The sequence below is a fragment of the Hibiscus syriacus genome, unplaced genomic scaffold (assembly GCF_006381635.1).
Source record: "Hibiscus syriacus cultivar Baekdansim isolate YM2019G1 unplaced genomic scaffold, ASM638163v2 tig00110483_pilon, whole genome shotgun sequence".
In the NCBI taxonomy this organism is placed as follows: domain Eukaryota; kingdom Viridiplantae; phylum Streptophyta; class Magnoliopsida; order Malvales; family Malvaceae; genus Hibiscus; species Hibiscus syriacus.
Window position 1 is genome coordinate 74,620 of NW_024062759.1, and position 20,631 is coordinate 95,250.

Below are 20,631 nucleotides of genomic sequence, written 5' to 3' on the forward strand. Positions count from 1 at the left end.
AATTTTTTACCCTAATTTCATTTCTCTTCAGCCTAGACAAGAAGAGCCCCCGCCGTTATCCTTCCTCTCCCCCTCTCTCTCCACCTTAGCTTAAGCGAAACCCCAGCCCCCGCCATAGCAACAGCTCCGACGACAAAGCCCCGGTGACTAACCTAAACAGATAACCACCTAAAACCCATCCCTAGCCCGAAAACTTAACCCTAAACTACTTTGAGACCCCTATTCTATTCCACTTCGCTCGTACCCAATACCAGATCCCTCAAATCCCTGAATCCACTGGCCTAAAACTGACATGCACGACTCGAAATCAACTAGAGACAGAGGGTTTTACCTTCTCACAAATGAGGTATAGATTCCTAGCCAAGGCGACGAAGCTACTGGATCGAGAGGGTAAGTTTCTTTTACTTTCGTTTTGCTCTCTAGCTGTTTAGATGACTCTCTGGGTATTTCACGTTTCGTTTTTGGTTCCCTTGATCACTGATGGATGATTGGAATGTTTTGCTGTTGAGGGATCATTTTTTGGTTCTCGATTTGCTAATGGGTTTTAGACTCTAGTGCTGGATTTTCCCTTGATGGTTGATGATATCTCCTCCTCCTCGATTTCATTTTCACTGCTATATCTAGTTGATTTTTCTTTCTATTTTCTGTGTCGTTCGTTCTGCTCCTTGCTTGGTGTGCTTGCAGGTCACGGGGCTTCAGCTGCCTGGGCACGGGTGATGGGGAACAGCCCCGAGGGACTTCACGTGGGTAGCACTCGGTTGGTTCGCGCACTGTCTTGTAGTTCTGGGAGCATCTGCGCACGCTGGCTCGGGATGCTTGGGACGTTGTGAGCCATTGGATCCTGATGACAGATCCAACGGCCTTCATGTTGCGGCGTTGGAAACTGGGATAGAAAACCCTAATGGCTTAAGGTCTCTACAATTGGGTTGTTGAGCTCTTCATTAGTTTGGGTATTGTTGTAATATGTTGGCAATTCGGGCCTGTAACAATAAAACACTTAGTAAGTCCATTTATCATGCATATTAATTCATATACCCATAATACATATATATATATATATATATATATATATATATATATATATATATATATATATATATATATATATATATATATATATATATATACAGGACCACAAACATAACTACTCATATAAATAAAAAAAATGTCAATACGTAATTAAACACACATACCAATAATAAACTAATAGATATACAAGACTCGATAAAAAAAACTAGAGAATATAAAAAAACAAAATAACAACTAGAACGAGAACCCCGGACAAAACGAGCATCTACAGCTGCCTCTCTTTGCTCATTGTCGTGTAACGAGAATAGAGCAAAGATCAATAGATGGTCAAATTTGTCCTACTATGAAAAATTCCAAAAATTGATTCGTTTCACTGAAACTTCAGGGTGAGTGAGATTTGAAAAGAATCTTCTACAAACGGGTTCACTTCCTATTTCTTTCAGGCAGTATAGAACTCGAATAATCTTTAATAATCGTGTTTGCTCTCTATTTCTTTAGAGAGTATGAGACTCGAACAATCTTCAACAATCGTGTATGCTCCCTATTTCTTCAGAGAGTATGAGACTCGAACAATCTTCAACAATCGTGTCTGCTCCTTATTTCTTCAGAGAGTATAAGACTCGAACAATCTTCAACAATTGTGTTTGCTCCCTATTTCTTCAGAGAGTATAAGACTCGAACAATCTTCAATAATTGTGCCTACTCCCTATTCTTTCAGGGAGTATGAGACTCGAACAATCTTCAATAATTGTGTCTGCTCCCTATTCTTTCAGAGAGTATGAGACTCGAACAATCTTCAATAATTGTGTCTGCTCCCTATTCTTTCAGAGAGTATAAGACTCGAACAATCTTCAACAATCGTGTTCGTTCCCTATTCTTCAGGGAGTATAGAACTCAAAAATCTTCTTCTTACGGGTTCGCTCCCTCTTTCTTCAGGAAGTATAGAACTCAAAAAATCTTCTTCTTACGGGTTCGCTCCCTCTTTCTTCAGGAAGTATAGAACTCAAGTATCTTCTTCTTACGGGTTCACTCCCTCTTTCTTCAGGGAGTATAGAACTCGAAAATCTTCTTCTTACGGGTTCGCTCCCTATTTCTTCAGGAAGTATAGAACTCAAAAAATCTTCTTCTTATGGGGTCGCTCCCTCTTTCTTCAGGAAGTATAGAACTCAAGAATCTTCTTCTTACGGGTTCGCTTCGCTCCCTCTTTCTTTAGGAAGTATAGAACTCGAACATTTTCTTCAAACGGATTCGTTCCCTCTTTCTTCAGGAAGTATAAAACTCAAAAATCTTCTTCTTACGGGTTCGCTCCCTCTTTCTTCTGGAAGTATAGAACTCGAGAATCTTCTTCTTACGGGTTCGCTACCTCTTTCTTCAGGAACTATAGAACTCGAAAATCTTCTTCTTACGGGTTCGCTCCCTCTTTCTTTAGGAAGTATAGAACTCGAAAATATTCTTCTTACAGGTTCGCTCCCTCTTTCTTCAGGGAGTATAGAACTCGAAAATCTTCTTCAAACGGGTTCGCTCCCTCTTTCTTCAGGGAGTATAGAACTCGAAAATCTTCAAACGGGTTCGCTCCCTCTTTCTTCAGAGAGTATAGAACTCGAACAATCTTCTGAAAATGAGTTCGCTCCCTCTTTCTTCAGGGAGTATAGAACTCAAAAATCTTCAAACGGGTTCGGTCCCTCTTTCTTCAGGGAGTATAGAACTCGAAAATATTCTTTTGCTTCACTATTTTTTTTGCAAAGGCCTTAGTTTGATTTGCTTCAAAGGTCAAACCTGAAAATCAAACATTATCAATCATTAATGTATGCTTGGAAATATCATACTCAAAAATTCAGAGTTCCAGAAATTCTCTGAAAATTCATCTCTATCGCGAAAACATGTTTGGAAGTCATTAGATACGTGAATCTACTTTGGCCCAATTATCGCCACCCTTCTTTCTAGGATTTCAAAACTAGTCATCCTCATCTTGATGCTTCAATATCTTCAATCTTCAATTATCATTGGGAAATATTTTCTTCTTCGAAGGAACACCGTCTCCTTTAACCTCGATGAAACTCGGACATCTTCTGGTGTAATTCTGCTTCACTATTTTTTCATGAAGGCTCAACATGGTTTGCTTCACTACTCTTCGTTGAAGGCTTAAGATTGACTTGCCCCAATATACTATGTGCAAGTCACTTTAATCGATTGATTCCTTTCTTCATACACGAAAATCCTTGTTTTTCTTCTACATCTGATGGTCTTCACTTCAAAGCAATGCTTCTTCTGTAGACTAGATCTCTCTGTTCTTCAAAGTATGTCTCTTTAAATGCAACTTCTTATATTTGAGGTTTGAAATCTTCCTTTCAATCATCGGGATTCTAACATTCTGCATATTCTCTTTTCGCTGGAAGATTTGTCAAAATCATGTATTTATGCATGAAACACAAATGCAATTCAATGTATCAGTGTAATGCATTTTCTTTTATGCAAATGATATCTTCATGAATGCATAAATGTTGAATCAATCTTCACTTGGCTCCAGAGTAGTGAGCTCGATCTTATTCCATTTGATCATTCCTTTCCATGGTTTGCTCTAGATATCCGTGTAGCAACTCGTAATTTCCAACTTGTTTTTTTCACGAGCCCTCTGATCTTCTTTTATCTTTTTGTCGTCTTTGTTTTCTTTCTTCATTTCGGAGAAAACATTTTCTCTCTCAACTTCTTACTATGGTAAAAATATGAATGTGTTGCCCCATTTTCGGAGACTGTGCATATGACTACGCCAAACTCCATTAAGATCACATGGAGGTCCGCATCTATTTTGATTTGCCTCTTGAAACACATCACAAGGAGGATTTATCCCAATTTTTCATGTCACCCCATTTAATCAAATATCAAACAAGCCATATCAGGTCGAGAGGTTTAACAACAGCCCATCATTCAACCTTAGTTGGTTCCATTAGTTCCTTGCTATTGAAATTATATCACCACTTCCGTGGAAAGTAATCTTCATCATTTCTCATTTCCAACCTCAGGGTTGTAAAAGACAATCTTCATCTTGGGTAATGCAACAACACATGATCGCAACACTGATTCATCATCATACTCACTGGTTCGTAAAACATTTAACCATATTCATCTTTCCTATGGCTTCTGCCCATATCTTTCAACTGGAGAAGCTCTTTGCGTAGCACTCAGAGTTTTCGCATGGTATTACAAGGATACCAAAACTTAGTGGAAATTAAAGTGGGATACCAGATTGCCCACATTGATGCATATGAAATCATAAGAGTAAAGTAATTGATGATGGACCAAATAATCATGTACAATAAACTCCACTGTCACTGTTTCATCATTTTCACTCTTAATACATTTCTATCCCATTGGAACTATTTATCCAATTCAATGATCATTCAATAAGTCTTTATAGGCTTCCAAACATGACCCACATTAACACCTCTAGCTGAAACATGCCTTCACTAGTGTCGCAACATCATCTTATACTGGTACGGGCCTTCAAAATACTCCAACATATCAGATTGTAAGGCTTACTCTTAATGTCTTCTTGGTCTAAATCTTGTCCTCTCAATATGATGTGGGTTCAGTCATTCCCCATCAACGTCTTAACTGGTATAGGCCTTCAAAATGCCTCATCACCTCAAATTGTAAGGCTCATTCTTCATGCCTCCTTGGTCTGAATCTTGCCATCTCAACATGATGTGGGTTCAGTCGTGCCCCAACATATCACAACTTGAATGTTCTCATTCTAGTGTCACTACACAGTAGTGTTGTCAAATAATTTAAGGGCTTTTCTTGATGTTGCCACAAATACTTAAGAAGTGATCAATTTTTAACCAAATGTCTTGCATTTTATACAAGTCGTAATATGTACCCCTTCTGAACAATGAGGTCATCTCCTTCTTGGTGGGTTACTGACAAGGTCATCTGGAAATGCTAAAAGCTCTTATTATTCATTCATTCTGATCTCTTTAGACCAACTGCTTCAAAAACGCAGAATGCTTCATGCTCTAACACCTCTTCTTCTCTTTCTTCCAATAGAGGCATAATGAGCCTCACCCACTGCAAGGACTTTTCTCGTTTGAAACTTGTCTTGTTTGAAAATGTTTTTATCCCTTCTCTTATTTTTAGGGAATGTGAAAAATTTATGAATAAATTTCAAAAATGTTGTCATTTTCTTCAGACTCACAATCAAAACAAATTGTAAAACAAGAGTTCAATGAATATCAAATAAGTCAAATTCTCTTTTAATCCTTCAAAAATTATATACATTTGAAAAGAGTAAAGATTATTGTTGACAAAAGGCTTAGGCTAACTTGGGAAGGAAATGTGTTTGGTTAGCTTTTTGCACACTTGATTCTGGCGTTTTATTGATATGATAAGGCAAACATTTTGCTTCTCTTTTGGGAATGTTCACTGGTTCTCAATCTTCGTGAGCGCCTTTGGACGGTGGGGTACTTTATCAAGAGATGTATATGATCACCCTTTTGTACAGTGGTTGACGATCTTTATGTTCGAGCAGCCTTTTCAGGTTTTCAACTCGAATTCTCCTTTGATTTCAAGACGTCATTTAAAATTTTACGTCTTGAACCCTCATTTTATTATTTTTTCATCATGCATTAAAGATTTTATTTTTAAGAAAACTATTTACAAATAAAATTAACCCTGAGGGGCGGAATGAAATATGAAGATAGCCTCTCCACTTAGAAATTCATGTATGATTAGAAGGGACTTTTCAGGCACGTAACGTAGGCTAGGGCTCACGGCTATGAAAAAAAAAGATAAATAGACCCCAAAAAAGTGTTTAAGGGTCATCGAACCAAGGATCAATTCATTTTGTTGTCTTCGACCTTACTCTGTCTGATTTGAATCTGCTCGTGCGTCTTCTATTCTTCTTTTTTTCCTTCAATGTTTCATGATATTCGGGTGAATAAAATCGAACGTTTGAACCACTCGTCTTGAGGTATTTGATCGATTTTCTTTCATTCTCTTTTTTTCATTTTTCTAACTTCCAATTTTTTTCTTTTCTTTTCTTTTTCTCTTTCTACATTTCTATTCTTTCTCTTCATGATGTCAACTCAATTTGATCTTAGAGCACTTTGTATTTGGTCTGCCTCATGGTATCATGACTTGCTTCTGTAGCGAAATTCGAATTGATAATCTTCACTTGCGCGAGCAGATGTTATTCAGCTTTGCCCCCCAGTGTGGAGGGTGATCCTTGGTTTAGGTTGAATCCGAAAGAAAATACTATAGGCTCGAAAGGGGACAACAAGGGGTATATATACATATATTTGATGGGATAAATGAAACAAAGTCGTTCATCATCTCATACATGGAAGTCTTCGTAAAATAGGTATCCCCAGAGAGACGTATATTCAAGATTAACCTTATTTACGTGAAAATAATATAATTAATGTATGATAGAATTATTTCAATGATTTTCTTTATTTCTTCTTCTTCTTTGTGGTCCTAGCATGCCTTTGATATGTTGCGCTCTATCTTGTCTTTCTTGCAGGAAAGGTCATCGTCATTTTGGGTAAGGAACCCAACAACGGTTCTTTCAGCTTTAGATGGGACATGGAAGGTCTAATCTTGCATCTTGTCAAAAGCATATAATTAATGAAGTAGTAAAACAACCTTTAACTCATTTGATATTCAAAGAATTACAAGATTAAAACTTGATTCATTGCTCATTTCCTTTGGAAAATGACGTAAGTTCATTTAAAAATCCTTTCAAAAAGTTGAGAAAAACAACAAAAACATGTTCAAACAAGATGTTGCAAATGACAAAAAGTTTCTTGATGAACAAAATGATTTTTGCATAATTAGGATGCCCCATTATTCTTCTGATGTAGTAGTGCTTGATTCGATCAGGTACTACACATTGTGCTCTGGTGCCCCACTTAAGCTCGTCATCCATTGTTCCACCAATTCTTGTGTCAATGTCCCATTTTCAACAAGCCTCTCTATCTCCTTGAACAAAATCCTACAATTCTCCGTATAATTCCCCCAATGCCCCCAAGTGAAAATCACAAACGCTATCTTGATTGTAGCTATGAGCAAAAGGGTATGGTTGCACTTTCACTGGCCTTGGTGTGAGATATTGACCTTTAACCAAATGGGGATACAAATCCGAGATAGAAGTTTGGAACACTTTCAATGCATTTTTAGATCTTGGGACTTTCTTTGGACGACTCGAGTAACTTGCTGCCCCTTTTCTTTTGCGGTTGTAGGAGCTTTGAACTCGACATTTAGTTACAACATCAATTTTTGCCTTTTGATCGATTGGGCTCTTGAGAAAATCTTTCAAGTTTCTTTTGATGATTATATTTTCAAGTAATTCCCCATCTATGACGAGGTCTTCGAAGTTATTTGTTGAATTTTCCAGCATTGATTCAAAGAAAAGGGTCAGAAGAGAAATGCGGAACATGTATGATATTTCTTCTTTTAACATATGAGGTTTAACCTGTGCTGCTACCCCTCTTCATCTCGGAGCATAATCCTTGAAGCTCTCAGTATCTTTCATTTTTATTCTTTGAAGGTCTTGACGCCTTGGGGCTAAGCCTTCAATATAACGATATTGCCCCAGAAAAGCATCAGCTAGGTTGACCCATGTCTTGATCTACTCTCTGTTCAAGCGGTTATACCATACTACAGCTGGACCAGCAAGACTATCATGGAAGAAATGAATCAGCAAATTGTCATCATTTAAGTACCCTTCCATCTTTCTACAAAACATCTTTCAGAAGAATTAGGGGGCAACTGGTGCTATCATATTTTTCAAAGTTAGGCACCCTAAATTCATGTGGGATGACCAAATCAGGGACCAAACTAAGTTCTATGGCTTCTAACTCCTTGTGAGTGGCATTGACAACCTTCATATTTTCCACGGCTTCATTCAACCACTTGAATTTGTTCTCGAGCTGCCCATAATTGACGAGGCTCTTTCCTTGGTTTGAGTTAGATGCTCTGAGGCAAAGTATCACTCTTGATGCATTACTCTGATGAGACTGGTGTCCTTTATCAGCGATTTCCTCTCTACCAACAGCCTTGGTTGCCAACACCTGGATCATTTGATTTGATGCACCTTGCAGATAGCCCGATGCTTCATTCCTTGTATCTTGTTGTAACCCGACCAATTGTTCTTGCAACGGATCTTGTGATTTCTCATTAACTTGCTCCATCGCTTCCATTTGTTTGTTCATGATGATGAGGAACAGTATGAATGAATGATCTTGTTATTACTGAACAAAAACCTTTCATAAGTTATTTATGTGTTTTCATAGTTAATGTATATAAAATGCTTAAATAACTACATGCAATGCAAAATGTAAATGCAAATGCACAAGGTGTTAATCCCAAAAGTGACCACTTATAGAACAGCCATTCACTTAGACAACAAGAATTCAGTAAGTACACCATGTAGTCAAAATACAATTGTGATTCTTCATTTCCTCATTTCCTCGAGCCGTACTCTTTATGGGATCTGGTATTGCACCTCCAAAATCGTCGGCGTATTCCATCACCTTTGATGATGTCGGATTTCCTTAAATTGAATCTTGAAATCTTCATTCTTACCTTCAATGAGAAGTGGTCTTCATGTCTTTATGAATGGTATTCTCGTCTTTATGACTGATCTTCTCGTCCTTGGTATGACTATATATATCTTCTGAGTCAACATCTTGGCCTTTACATATTTTCTTCAATCAGCTTCGAATTTCTTCATTCATCGGGTGTCATTCTTCATGGATCGTTTGAACATCTCTGGATCTCCCAGTTTTGACTACATGGTGGAGAATTTCTTGCCTCAATATGGTCAGCCTTCTTGTTAGTCAATCACTTGCGAATTAACACCCCTCGATGACATGAGGATGCAAGTGCAATAAAATCACAATAAAATAGACATAAAACAAAAATGGGTTAGTGCACATAAGATAAACAACAAGATAATGGGCACCGTAAACATCAAATAAAACCTACCCTCACATGTTGGCTACCTAATCATGCTTTAATATATCCTACCCAGCAATGATATCTACCCATATGCTTTGTTGTTCACAAAAAAATCCTAACCGCATGGTATCTAATTCATATGCTTTGTATGCAAATATAAAATCTAACCGCATGCTTTTTTAGTTCTCATACTTATTGCAAAAATAAATCCGAGGGAACGGTTAGAATGAGTTTCCCCTTTGTGTCTGTGGAAATAGATTCAGCACAAGATGGGCGGAGTTTCGATATCACTAAAAAGGGTCCTCGAATTGTCCTTTGCTGGTGCCCCCTTGGGTTGCCAGACCCTCGATTCTCACCCATTATAGGCTTAAAACGAATCAAGTTCAATTCGAGAGGATACATTTCCCTATATCCATGCGAGGAAACTCAATGTTTTCTCGTAGACATAAGACATGTACCCCATAGGTTACTAGCTAAAGCCCATGCGGAGAAAAATAATTTTTCTCACGTAAGCGTAGCTTTCACCCCTACTTAACGGGACAGAGCACAGTTAGAAGGCTCTAAATATTAAAGGTTTACAGCAACAGTGGGGAAACTCATAATCCTTTGCCTCGATCCAATAAAAACAATAGACTAAAACGAAGGTCAGAAAACTGAAACATGTAGAACACACATTAGTATAACTATTTATTCATTAACCAAATTACAAATTAAGATGTAAATAAAACAATTCAAACAAACAAGGGATTAAAGACCAAATTAAAGCGAACTTATAAATTTCGTTTGCAAAGACAATTAATTGATCGACGATCGGCCTGACTCTCTAAAAAAAGTCCCCAACAGAGTCGCCAAGCTGTCGAAACGATTTTTAACGTGGGGGCGAGATTTTGAAAACCGCATCATTTTTAATTATTCTATTTTCAATTGAATTTTTAATTAAAAACAATGCGATTTTTAGAAAACCTCTCGTTTTGAAAATTTGGAAATTCCTTTATGATAAAAACATATGGTTCGAGGAGTCGCCACCAATATTTGATTAAGGTGTGATTGGGCACCCAAAAACGTTATCATTTTAAATAAAAATTAATTTTAATTAAAACGACAAATTTACGGTCTACGTCACCAAAATCCAAGTTCGGGAGTCGGTTACGTGTGGGGAAGGATTAGCACCCCCACAACGCCCATCCCTAACCTGAAAACTTAACCCCAAACTACTTCGAGACCCCTATTTTGTTCCACTTCGCTCGTACCCAACACCAGATCCCTCAAATCCCTGAAGTCACAGGCCTAAAACTGACATGCACGACTCGAAATCAACTGGAGACAGAGGGTTTTACCTTCTCACAGACGAGGCATGGATTCCTAACCAAGGCGACGAAGCTACTGGATCGAGAGGGTAAGTTTCTTTTACTTTCGTTTTGCTCTCTGGCTGTTTAGATGACTCTCTGGGTATTTCACGTTTCATTTTTGGTTCCCTTGATCACTGATGGATGATTGGAATGCTTTGTTGTTGAGGGATCATTTTTTGGTTCTCGATTTGCTAATGGGTTTTAGACTCTAGTGCTGGATTTTCCCTTGATGGTTGATGATATCTCCTCCCCCTCGATTTCATTTTCACTGCTATATTTAGTTGATTTTTCTTTCTGTTTTCTGTGCCTTTCGTTCTGCTCCTTGCTTGGTGTGCTTGCAGGTCACGGGTGCGAGCTGGTCACGGGGCTTCAGCTGCCTGGGCACGGGTGATGGGGAACAGCCCCGAGGGACTTCACGTGGGTAGCACTCGGTTGGTTCGCGCACTGTCTTGGAGTTCTGGGAGCATCTGCGCACGCTGGCTCGGGATGCTTGGGACGTTGTGAGTCGTTGGATCCTGATGACAGATCCAACGGCCTTCATGTTGCGGCGCTGGAAGCTGGGATAGAAAACCCTAACGGCTTAGGGTCTCTACAATTGGGTTGTTGAGCTCTTCATTAGTTTGGGTATTGTTGTAATATGTTGGCAATTCGGGCCTGTAACAATAAAACACTTAGTAAGTCCATTTATCATGCATATTAATTCATATACCCATAATACATACATATATATATATATATATATATATATATATATATATATATATATATATATATTTACAGGACCATAAACATAACTACTCATATAAATAAAAAAATGGTCAATACGTAATTAAACACACATACCAATAATAAACTAATAGATATACAAGACTCGATAAAAAAAACTAGAGAATAAAAAAAACAAAATAACAACTAGAACGAGAACCCCGGACAAAACAAGCATCTACACATGGTATTTTATTATTAATATAACATTAAGTGTGTTGATACTATATTTTTTAATTCCTTTTATTTTAGCCATTATTAAATGCTATTTTAGTTATTATTTAATACAATTTTATTCTATTTCTATATTGTCATTTATTTTTCAATATGTATAAATTAGTACTTTATTTATTTGTTTGTTATTATTTATATTTTATTCACTGATATTTATATGAAATGCCATATAATAATTGCGTAATATTTATTTATTTTTAATATTAAGAAATGACAGTCTTAAAGCAACTGGATGTCTATTTTCTGATATTTTTAATAAATAAATATTTTACTTTTATAAATTATATATATTATTTTTAAATAAATATTTTATTTTTATAAATTATATATATATATATATTATGTTTTATTAATATTTATTTATTTTTTTAATATTAAGAAATGGACTGTCTTAAAGTACCTAGAAGTCATTTTCTGATATTTCTAAGTAAATAAATATCTTATTTATAAAAATAAAAATATATATAGACACTAATATATTTTCTTAAAATTAAAATTATAAATTTGAAATAACAAGATTATGAATTAAATATATTTTTGAATTTTTAAATTTCTAATAATAGAAACAATTTATAATTAATAAGTACTAATTTTTGGGCGTTGTGGGGGTGCTAATCCTTTCCCAAACGTAATCGATCACGAATCCTTTTTTTATTATTAAAAAGAATGAATTTTTGGTTAAAACTCATACCATTTTATCTTTTAATTGACGTTTTCTTAAAAATTCTTTTAAAAGATAATTTTTAGGTATTCGACTTACCTGACCCAAAAGACCGATAGCGACTCCTAAAATATTTTAAAACCATTTATTTACATCATTTTCTAACTAAATAAATAATTTCGTGTCTGGACAAAAATCAGTTACGATAAAAAAACATTAATAATTAAAAACAAAATCAAATCAAATCGGTCGTGACCAGACTGGCCTTGCTTGTCAGGTAATCGGTTGTTCGAATTCTGATCATGCTTTGTCGCATATGTCTTAGATTGAGATTCGACAACTTAAAAATGGCAGAAAATCTCATCTTTATCTTTTCAAATTCAACTCTGTAAGGATAAAATCTCTGTATCTATCCTTTAATGTCCTTGACCAATGATCATACCGAATTCCCATTTTATGATTGACCCCGTTTAGGGATGTACTCGATTTGATTTTTTATCAAAAATTAAATTGAATTGAAATAAATAATTTTTTAAATTTTAAATCGAAATCGAATGTTAAAAAATTAAAATTGATTTTTTCGGTTCGGTTCGATTTTTTAAACGGTTTGATTTATGGGTTTTTCAATGAAAAAATCACTTGAAATTATAAATTTTTTTTAAAAAAATTGCTTATTCGGTTCAATATAGAACAAATGGGTTTCATATGAAAATCTCGAACCTAACCGAATCAAAAGAATTGAAATTTTAAACCAACCCGAAAACCGAACCATTTTACTCGATTCATATCGATTTTCTCGATTTCGTTGCTTAGACCTAACCCGTTAAAGAATCAGCAATCTTCTTCAATTCAGAATTCTAAATAAATTTTATATCATGACATTTTTGGTTATTTATATTATTTAATTAAATAAAATTAAACATTACTTTAATTAAATTTATGAGAATTATTTTATTATTTAAATGTCATTTAATTTTTTAATCAAATTAAATTTATGAAATTTGGGTTGAATTAATTATATTTATTTGACTTTCTGTTTATGAAATTTGATCAAAATAGTTATAAAATGAATGAGAAATTAAAAAAAATCAAGGATCAATATATATATATATATATATATAATCTTTTTTTATTAAATAATCTTTAATATACATTTGGAACTTCTCAAAGATTATTATATAATCTAATCAGGCTAAACCCGTTTTTGTTTTTAATATTTTCACTCCAATTTTACTCGAATGAAAGGGTAGAAAACCTCATACATTAAATCAGCACTAAAGTCACAACCTCAACATCTCTCAATTTTCCTACACTTAGGGGCTGTTTGTTTGACTCTGAATAGAATCATTCAGCGTTGAATATTGAACCGTTCAGCATTCGACGCGTTTGTTTCTCACCTCTGAATGATTCAGTGCTGACTGATTCAGTAAAACAGTGCTGAATGGTTCAACATCAGAGTACATTCTGAATGATTCAGAGTCATTATCAAACAGCATGTCACATTCAGAGCTAATTCATACAGAGCCTCTGAATCATTCAATATTTAAATCATTCAGCGGTTAATCATTTTGAAGTAAACAAACAGCCCCATAATCTTTCCACATGATTAGCTATCTAGAAACAATAGAGAGAATAAATAAATAATAAATATAATTGTGATGGTATCCATGGCTCACCTAATCTTTAATATTTTCTACATCAAATGTAATTAATTCACAATAAAAAAATATTAGACATTGATATGGATAATAATTGCATTAAAAAAGAATGAATTGTTATAAAAACACGATCGAATTAGTAGTCATAATAAATTTAGAGAAGACTTACTCGTGATGAAACTAAAATCATAATAGAATTTGAAAATAGTTTACATATAATTTTCGATAATGTGAGAGTTACCGAATGATGTGTTTGGTTGGTGGAATGTGAGATTCCCATGGGAATGGAATCCACATTCCCCGTTTGGTTGGCTGGGAATGTCATTCCCGGTAATCTTATATTACCAATAGTAGATTTTTTTAGGTATATTATCAGGAATGTCATTACCTCCCTTTCCTTAGGTATTATTGGATTACTGACGTTTTGGACTAAAATGCCTTTAAAAAATTTCTTTAAAAAATATCCTTATTCTGTCATTGAATAATAAAAATTCTACGAAGGTTAAATTACAAATTTATCCTTAAACTATTTTAGATTTACAAAAAAAATCTATAATTAAAATTTTATATGAGTTCAGAGGTAAAATAAAATTTTACTCTTTCATTAAATCTTTTTATATTTTCAATTTTGTAAAAAAAATTATATAAATTTTATGAATTTAATTTTTTTAAGAAAATATATAAATATTTTCCAACTTGTTAAAAAACAAATATATTATAAGGACAATTTGGTCAAATATACATTCCAATAATCTTTTATTCCTTTAACCAAACACGGTAATCTTACATTCCTGCTAAACTAATCAAACACAAAATATAAAATTCCCAGTAATCCTATTCTCTAATAATCTTTTATTCCCACCGATAATCTTACATTCCGTGAACCAAACGCAACCTAAATCTTTTAAAAGCTTAATACACTTTCTGTAATCTGCCCTTGTAAATTGCATAAGTCTTAAGCCAATGAACATTGATGATGCTTTTACTAAATTATGATACCAATCGTCTTCTTTCTCTATCGATGCTAACCTAATTATAGTTTTCTGTCGTTAGTACATGGTTTTATCTATTTTATTCTCTTATCGGCGATGGTATCAATTTTAATATTGATTGTCGATCACCTGTATTTTTATTATCCTTTTATTTTTTAAATCACGTCTTTATATTTTTTATTTTCAATAAGTCTGTCTATATGACACGTTTTCATATATCTTTATAACACATTTTATTTTACATTTTGACACAATTTTCGATCGTTTGATCATTATTTTCACTAATCTTTTTTTATGGGTTGATTTGACATTGCCAAAATAATGCTTATATGTTATATTATTGATATTTCTGCTTTGGACCCTTAGAGTGGATTTGAATACATGTTATGCGTTCGTGGATAACTTTTCACGTCACTCGAGATTAATTTACATTTTGTCGATAGTTTTTTAGTAGTTTGATTATCTTTTGTGGTTCGTTTACCGATGCGATCAGATTTATTTGTATCTATATTTGTTTGAGATTCTTGGTTAGGTTTTAATCTTTCCATTGTATGGTTCTTATGTGATATTAAGTTGCTAATTTTATTTCAATTATTATAAAAAAATTGTCTTAATTATATTTTTATTTACGATTAGGATCGTAAATTTGTGTTGTAATTTGATATATTTACTATTTTAAATAAAACTTAAGGCTTCTATAAAAAAAACCTAACCTAACAGTGTCCATTACCTCTCCCTTTAATGAAAAAAGTGTAATATTTCTCCACATGCCTGTGCAAGTAGTTTTGTTTTAGAACTTTCCGGATGTAGCATTTTAAACAATTAATATCGATATATTTTGGAATTTTCTTTTTTCATAAATGGGTTTTAGGGTATTGAAATCAGATAATCTAAAAATCCAATACTATTTTGCTAATAGCATTTCTTCAGTTTATTGAATCCAAGTGATTAACCAAGAAAGCACAAATTCATACGTCTAAAACTCATCAATTCCTTATCTTCGAATCATATATATTATTAAGATACATGAATATAGTTTAATAAAAAATAGAAACAAAGTATTTGATGGTGGAAGTAGAGAAGTGATGCAGATTATACACTTAACTACATCACTATTACGTATATAGTTAAACGATAATGACAAACATAATGATCGCACAATAAAATGAACATTGTGGAAAGTTCTTTTAAAAAAGATCAGAGACAAAAGAAGAAAATTTTCACTAATATCAAATAGAAGATTAATATAGGAAAAAAAATTTTAAAAAAAAATTTCATCTAACCCTAATCTCTAGTATCTATTTATACATATAATTATTTGATTACAAAGTAAACTTACATAGCAAGAAATTTACTCAAACTATGTTTCATACTCTCAACTGACATAAAATATAATAGACTTCTCGGCCTTAATCCAATTAGAATTCATATTTTTCTCAACTAATTTGAGTAAGATCAATTTTGGGGTAAGTTTTAACATCTGTGACAATGTATGAATATAGCATATGTATCTAATTCAGTTTGTTGCTACTCAAATTTATTTATAAATAAAAATCATCGATACAAACGTATAAATTAAGCACAAATAGGATATCATATTATGAAATTGGCACGAGGGTTTTCTTCTTCAAATTTGTATGTTTTTGGATGAAGTTATCAAGCCTAGTGATAGCTCCATTTGCTTTACGATGGAATTAATGTCTTTTTTAAAAAATTCCTTACCTATTTGGAATTTCAGCACAATATATTTCTCAACTTGGATAAAAATAATAATTAAAAGTTTTGGGGTATAAGCTTTTTCTTTATATATTATCATCGTTTTCGTATGGTAGGGATTTGGTGCCAACCAAGTTAGTATAAATGGACAGTATCACACCGAGCATTACGCCATAAGAAAGGCACAATTTTCCTACTGATTTTTCCAACAGATTTCGACAATTGCATGACCCTTTCACATGTGATGCGTTCTACGATTTGTTAGCTGGCATACATATTATAATTATGATCCACTACATACTCAATTTTTTCATATATACATATATATATATATATAGAGATTATGATACAATTACATAGTATAAAATTAAACATTTTACATTTTTTTAGGATTGTTGGATTAAAGAAAATTAAATGTTGAGATTAATAGTATAGAACGAGAAGATATTCTCTGAAAAGAATAATAAGGAGAAAATCTCATCCTTTAATAGTATAAAATTGAATTTGATTTTTAATAAAACTTAATTTTTTATTTGACTAAAGTAGAAATATGTTATAAAAAAACTTTTAGGTGCGTCTGGATACCATAATATAATTAGGAAAATTCTATAACGTTCGACGAGTATCGTTGAACACTACTAATAATGAGCATCAATAAATTAATTTATAAAACATTAAATTATAAAATACTCAACGTATAATTATAATTTAGTTGAAAATCTAAATGTAATTTATTTAAAATACAATATTAATTAAATTAATTTTTAGGGTAAACTACATAGGTGACCACTCAACTATAGTCAAAAATCATTTTGACCACCGATGTTTCAATTTGATCAAACAGATCACCCGACTATTTAAATATTTCAATCAAGTCAACGGCCGTTAATTTTTAATGGAGTGGCAATTAAAAAACTTAGTATAATTACATATTTGATCTTCAAAATTTATATATTATATTAATTTAGTTATAATTTAATTCAATTAAAATAAATTTAATCTCCAAATTTGATAGTTACAAGTGTTGGTATATGATTAGATAATGTTTTCTTAATTTTTTATTCAATTCAATGAATTTTTCATCTAATAAAGTGGTGAAACGTGTCACCACCCTATTAAAGAGAGAAAATAATTAAGAACAATGTGTTGAAAAGCGTTTGAACCTGGGGCATTCCACCAAGTCCCACGCCTTAACCACTCAACTAAGTGTCATAATCATTTTTTAATAAGTAAATTAAATTAAAATAATTTTGATTTTGTTTTGAAAAATGTGAATTTTCGTTTAATTTGAAATTTGGAGTCGTCGTCGACCTTTGAGTTAGGTAGGTCAAACATCTGAAGATGTCTTTTAAAACAATTTTAAGAAAAAAAATATTTTTAAGACAAAAATTGATTTGTATTTACCAAAGATTCATTTTTTAAGGATTCGGAAGTCGGTTACGCATGGAGAAGGGTGAACACCCCCATAGCGCCTAAAATTGGTACTCTTAATTATATGTTGTATAATTAGTGAAATTTTACATATTTGAATTCAAAATTTAAATTACGATCCTCTTCATTTCGATGAATTTGTAAATGAGTAAACTTATTTTATTTTTTAAAATATTTGACTCAATAAAAGATAACTTAATTCACTCAATTTTATTTAAAAAGAATATTTTCTTATTACGTGAATTAATAAAAATTGAAATCCAATCATGTTGGACGTAATTTCGTTCACCCACGACTTAAGACCACATTGCCTTTGATAATTTTTGAAAGTGAGAAAACGAATACATGACATATGAATGCAGCAAGAATAAATGACATGTACAGAGAAAGATGAGATATCAGTCATGATAAATAAATAAAACTAAACTGAGATAAATAAATAAAATGAAATAACTAAACAATAATAAACAAATAAATACATAAAATAAGTAAAAAGGAACATATATATATATATATATATATATATATATATATATATATATATTAAAATAATTATGTGAAAATAATATATCTAATAAAAAATACGGGTTCAAGAATATATAAAAATGGTAAAAAATTATTTAAAATGAATAAAATATATATTTATTTCACTTAATAAACAACAAAAAACAATATTAAATTATTTTATTCGAATAACTCTCGGATGGGCACCCAAGTTTTTAGAGGTCTCCCATAGGTTAATCAAATAATTAATAAAGGTCATAAATTTTATGACATTGACAATAACAAATTATATATTTAATATTATATATTTTTAAAAGAAAATTCCAAAACATATAAAATAATGATATATATGAATTACACAACCTAACATATGTACGGTAATTATTAATACGAATTAGTAAAAAAATTAAATAAATAAATAAAGCATCCACATACTCATCAAACATGACCAAATAAGATGACAAATAAATAAAATATCAAAAGAAATTCAAATAACAAGAGCCTAATTTAAGGGGGGAAATGTAACTAAATATTCAGAATTAGTATTAAGGACCAAAACAAAATATGAGGTAAACTTGATGGTCTAAGCATGTAATAAGTTCACTTGATCATATAATTATTAGAGTGGAACAATTACTGAAATAATTATATCATTAAAATAGGAAGGACCTAGAGCGCAAATAAACATGTTTTAACATGTGATAACTATACGGGACTAATATGCAAATAATCTAAAACTATCAACCACGATCATCAATTTATCCAAATTATAACAATTAATGGATAGTGACGAAAATGCAAGCATGGAAATGTTTGAAGGTTCGAACATAGGAATAACCCTTTTTATTTCCTTACCAAAATAAGGAATTACAAAATGCCAAGGGCTTTCCGTGCAATATGCCCACACGGGTTTAAAGAGGAAAAAACTACGTCGTTTTACCGTGCGTATATAAGTATCATTATGGAGTAAAAAAACTCTAACCTTCATTTTCCCCGGCCCTTAAAAAAATTAGGAGAGTTCTCCCAATGCCACGTCAGGGTTCTTTGGTTTCCAAAAATCTGTGAGGTTCCGCCGTGACGAACATCATTGAATGGCGACGTCGGAGAAGAGATAAAAGGACACCGTTCGAAGTGTCTCCTCATCATGGTTAAGGATATGGGTTATGTTTCACTTCAAAGTAGTTAAATCAACACGAATCTGGAGATGAAGCTTCGAATTTCCTCATTCAGACGACCCCTTTATCTTCCGGCAAATGATGAACCGAGGTAAGCTCTCTTCCTTCTCTTTGCTCTCCTTTTTTATTCTCGTTTTTAAGGGTTTCTTCTCTTTTGGCCTTTTTTTCCGTTCTTGCTTTCGGTTCTCTCTCTCTCTCTCGATTTCTTCTTTATTTTTCTCTCCCCATATCTATCTCTTTTTTTGTTCTCCTCTTTTCCTCTCCTCTCTTTTTTTCGAATCGAGATCCCTCTTTTATGATGATGATTTCTGTACTTTTCAATGTAGGCCGAGATGACGACGATGGGATGATTGAAATGGTGACGTCGATGAGTGTCAGAAGTGGCGACAACGGACTAAGGCTAGGGTTATATTAGGGTTAGGTTTATGTTTTGGATATTTGGGCTGATTTGTTGCTTGTAATTAGACCCTGATTTGAGTTTTTTGTGACCTACAAACAAAATAAGAAAAAACTATTAATAATAATTAAATAAAATATATTTTTATATTTTTTTTTTGTATTTTACAAAAAAAGTTATTTTTGTTTTAATTTATTAAATATATTTATATGTTTTGTTGTCCATTAAATACCAAATGCATGCCTTGCCTGGTTTGGCTCCATCTAATTCAGCCAAAGGAATTGGAGTTCGAGTTCCCTTGCTTGCTTGTTGTGTTATTTTTTTTTTCTTTTAACAGTGTCACCCTATGATTGGAGGGAAATAAATATATTAAATTAAAAATAAATTAAAATAAATTTAGTCCTTCAATCGAATGATGACACGTGTCATGAAAGTGTCACCAAGGACACGTGGTACCTCTTGATTCGAGAGTTAAATTTATTTTAATTTATTAAAATTAGGGTCAAATTAAAATAATATATAAATAATAGATGCCAATTACGTAATTATACTAAAATGTTTTAACTGCTACGTCACCTCCTCCTTTAAATGTTAACGGAGGGTGGCTTGATTAAAACATTTAAATAATTGAGTGGTTTGATTGATCAAATCGAAACATCGATGATCAAAATTATTTTTGACCATAGTTGAGTGGTCACATGTGTAGTTTACCTAAAAATTAATGTAATTAATATTGTATTTTAAATAAATTACATTTAGATTTT